This window comes from Myotis davidii, unplaced genomic scaffold (assembly GCF_000327345.1).
Source record: "Myotis davidii unplaced genomic scaffold, ASM32734v1 scaffold1006, whole genome shotgun sequence".
NCBI lineage: Eukaryota > Metazoa > Chordata > Mammalia > Chiroptera > Vespertilionidae > Myotis > Myotis davidii.
Genome location: NW_006297143.1, coordinates 85,504 through 89,838, shown reverse-complemented (window position 1 = coordinate 89,838; position 4,335 = coordinate 85,504).

Here is a 4,335-nt window from a genome sequence, read left to right as displayed (position 1 = left end):
GCCTTTATAGAGGAAGCAGCACGGCAGGCGGTTCTAGGCCTGCTGGGCCGGGGAAGCCCCCAGGGCTCAGAGGTGCTGCCTTTCAGCCGAAGGCAGGAAGGCTGAGGCCCCAGAGAACCGCAGGCTGCGCGGACGGCTGGGTTCTGGGAAAGGGTGTGGGGTCAGGGGACTTGGGGGCTGGGAGGGCCAGGGAGTGGGGTCAGGCTTAGGAGTTCCAGAAAAGGACGGTGAATTCGGGGAGCCCAGGGCAGCACCTGGGTGTGGGCTGGAGGCCTGGCTGCCTGGAGAGCGGTAACGTGTAACAGCTCGGCCTCTCTGACTGCAGGCTTCTCTCTGGCCCACCCCTCCTCTTGCACCCTGTCTGTCCCAAATGGTCCAGTCCCGTTGTCCCAGTGTGAGCTTTCCTGTCAAGTTTCATATCAAGGAGCCTGGGACCCTTGTCTGCTGACCTGGGAGACATGCAGGTCCCCACCCACAGAGATACCGCACCGCACACCGGCCTTCCCTTCGGGCCCTGCAGATCGGGTCTCCAGAACCCCCACACACCGCGCGGGATGGAGGGGTGTGGCAGCCACCGGCCTGGAGGCTGCACTGGAGAGCCGGCCGCTGGCTCAGGGGAGGACCCGGCGTCTCGGTGTTAGTAGGTGAGGGCTGCTCTCAGACAGCGGCCTGGCAGGCCTCCCGCCTGTTTGCAGCCAGGCAGCACCACCCTCACACAGTCCCAGGTCCCTCCGTTAGTGCCCTCCGAGGACAGCAGCCACTGTGACCTCTCACCATCGATCAGTGCTTCCTGCTTGTGAACGGCAGATAAATGAAACCACACGGAGGGCGCTCACTTGTGTGTGGGTTCTTCCGGCTCCGCTGCGTGCGAGCGTCAGGAGGCGGTGAGATGTCTGTTGTGTGAATAGAATAATTGATTTATCCATTCTGCGGGGGGCCTCCGGGCGTTCCTGGAATTGGCCGGCATGAAATCATTGAACACTCTTGAACATGAGCCAGTTTTCACTGAGCCTGTAAGCTGCAGGTTTTTAAAAAGCGAGGTTTCTAAAGATGATTTTACTCATGTTTCATGAGACTGGGAACCCAATCTCACGCTCACTAATGTCGCAGGCTTCCATTTGGAGAGTTTTGGAGGGACGGGTGCTGAGGGGGTGATGGCGGCGCAGCCTCCTCCCTGGGCGCTGGGTGCTCTCCCTGGCACTGAGCCCCGGGCGGGGTCCTGAGCTCGGTGACCCCCCAGGGTGTGCACAGGGTGCTTTCCGCTCCCGCCGCAGCCTGCAGCGCTGCCTTTCCTGCCGCACAGTCTCATGTTATTTCTTTTTGTTCTCATCCCATATACTCAGTGTTTTCTCTGTCCCACTAACATGTACCGAGCATCTTGCACACGACCTTGAGAATACAGATGCGAAAGACAGGCTCCTGACCTCCGGGGCCGCAAAATCCAGAGTGGGAGACAGGGCAGTCACTGGGACATGAGAGCAGGTGTGACAGATCCATGATGGGGCGCTCACGGCAGCCCGCAGAAAAGCATGGCGCCTGGGGAGTGGGCTTCAGGCACAGAGAAGATGGTGAGGAGTTCTGACGGAGGGAACCGTGTGTGCAGACGGCGGGCGCGTGCTGAGCGGTGCGCCTGGGTGCCGGCGGCGGGGGAAGGAGCGTGGCACGTAGCTGAGAGCTATCCTGGGGTCTGAGACCACGGAACGGTCTGCATTCCGGAACGGTCTGCATTCCACTGTGACTGTGATGAGCTGCCCCAGCTGCTAAGTGAGCAGGACCCGTCCAGATTGGCACGTTAGAAAGGCGAGTCTGGCAGCTACTTGGAAGTGGATTGGGGTGCGGGGCTGGAGAGCCGGAGGGGAAACCGGAGTGTGCAGACCAGTCAGGAGGGTTCGCAGTGACCCAGCAAGTGGGTGACAGGAGCTGATTTCTACAGAGGCTGCAGCAGGAGAAAGGAGGAGAGTTCCTAGGCAAAACCTGCAGGCCCCGGTGGCTGAGCAGGTGTGATGGGGGAAGAGCAGCGGTCACAGACGCGCCTCTAAGTGTCGTGGTCTGCATTGCTCGGGTTCTGCTCTTTTAACCTCACTGTCTTGGGTCACCGTTGGTTCCTGCCCTTTCCTTTGCTCTGTGCCCAGCTTTCTCTAGGGCCCGTCCTGCCTGGTGTCTCTCTGCCTCTCTGACGGCAGGGGCTGATGGACAGAGACCGCCGCTCTAGGAAAGTGTAAAAGGACCTCGCAGTTACCAGTGAGAAAGAGAAACTGTGAGGTCAGAGAGGAGGCCCGAGCACTGATGGACAGAAAGGGGAAGGTGAGGGGTGGTGGGGACGCGAGGGGGCCGAAAGGAGGGGCACGGCCGCGAGGCCCTCACGGGGCGCTGTGCGGAAGGCAGCTCTTCAGATGGGCCAATCTTGGTTTCGATCTTAGTTTCGAGGGAGGTTGTGTGAAATTTGGTTTCTTTCTTGGGGTGGCCAGCAGCTGGCCTGGGGCTTTCCCGAGGGCAGTGCTGGTGCCTGGAGCCTGCACCCCCGCTCGGGCACGTCTCACTGTGGTCTCGGCAGAGGCCAGGGGACTCTCCAAGGCTTCCAACCCAGCTGACAGGCGCTCGCCTCAACCCTAAACTTGGCCTCAAATCAAAATGGGGATTTAATACCGACTTTGACTCTAACCCAAATTTAACCTCAACCCCAATCACAGCTCAAACCCAACCCTAACATCAAATCTAAACACATCTCAATAAGTGAACCCCAAACAAACCGATTCTCTAAACTAACCCCACCTGGTCTCTAGAGCTAATCTTGAAACCAGCTGCCACCATGCCCAGCCCTATGGGTAAGTCTGACTCAGCCAGGGGTGGGAAAACTTTTTGACTCGAGGGCCACAATGGGTTCTTAAACTGGACCGGAGGCCGGAACAAAAGCATGGATGAGTGTTTGTGTGAACTAATATAAATTCAAAGTAAACATCATTACATAAAAGGGTACGGTCTTTTTTTTTTTAGTTTTATTCATTTCAAATGGGCCCACGGCTGCTAAGCGCAGACCCAGCCTGGGCCACAAGCTAGAGGGAGGTTTAGCCTGCCTCCCGCGGTTCCTCCCTCCTCCAGGGAGTGGGCGCTCCTGCGGGCGGAGGGGCGCACTGGCGGCCAGTCAGACAGGCGGCTCCCGGAGCTCACAGCCTAGTGAGGGCGGCGCAGGACGCGCCGAGGAGAGATAGGCCAGGAGCACTGCGAGAAGGCGGCCAGCGGCCGATAAGGGGCAGGGAGCTCCACTAGACAGGTCGGGAAGGGCCTCTCTGTAGGTGGCATTTAAGCTGAGGCCCAAATGCCAAGCGTGACCAGGTGAAGTTTGGAGGAAAAGCATTCCAGGCAAAGGGTCCAGCTTCTGCAAAGTCCAGGAGGTGGGCACGGGGTGGGGGTGGGGGGAGTGTGCGGAGGAACAGAAGGGAGCCGGTGTGGCTGGAGCAGAGAGGAAGGGGAGGGGCTGGGAGATGCAGTGGGAGGGAGAGGGGAGAGCGGGCCAGACCACGCACAGGGGTCAGGCGAGCAGGGTGAAGCATCTGGGTTTAGTCAACCTTGGGACGCTCTGGAGGATTCAGTGTGCGTGTGCAAGAGACAGAGAAAGGCGCGGTGAGATGTGAGGTGGTGACTGGACTTATGTTTTTAAAAGATCCCTGTGGCCCCTCGGTGTAGACTGGATCGCAGGAGGCAGCACTGAGAGCAGGAACACCGGTTAGGAGGCAATTGCTGCAATCCTGGAGAGAAGATGGTGGCAGCCATGAAGATGGAGAAAAGCAGGCAAATTTGGGCTATATTTCAGGGGTAGAATTGACAGGATGGATCAGATGGATGGCCAGGTGGGGGTGACGATGGGGAGACTGGGAGAGTGTAGGCTCCTGAGGCGGGAGGACCTGGAGCTTGAGGTTGGACTTGTCTGAATCTATCGGACAGACGTCCCAGTGGAGATGTCACTTGGCAGTTGCCATGATCCTGGCCGCACAGGCCAGGGCAGAGGCAGAGGCAGCACTGGGCACTGTCCTGTGAAGCCGGTGTGCCCTGTGCCTCCCAGACCCGTGGGGGTGTTTGTGTCTCATGATGGCTGTGTACCTTCCACTCCAATCACAAGCAGCAACCTCCTGCTTCCAGAGGCAAAGCCGTGCAGACTCGTCCCTGAATGCTCACCCACTCCACAAGGACACGCCCACCGACCATATTGTGCTCTGTGGGCTCCGTGTGTTCCAATCCTCTCTTTTGTTTCTGAAAGCATCCTCCTCTGGCACTTGCAGCCTGGGTTTCTCCTACCAATGCGCCTTCTCTCATTGGTGAAGCCTGCCCTTTCTTCTA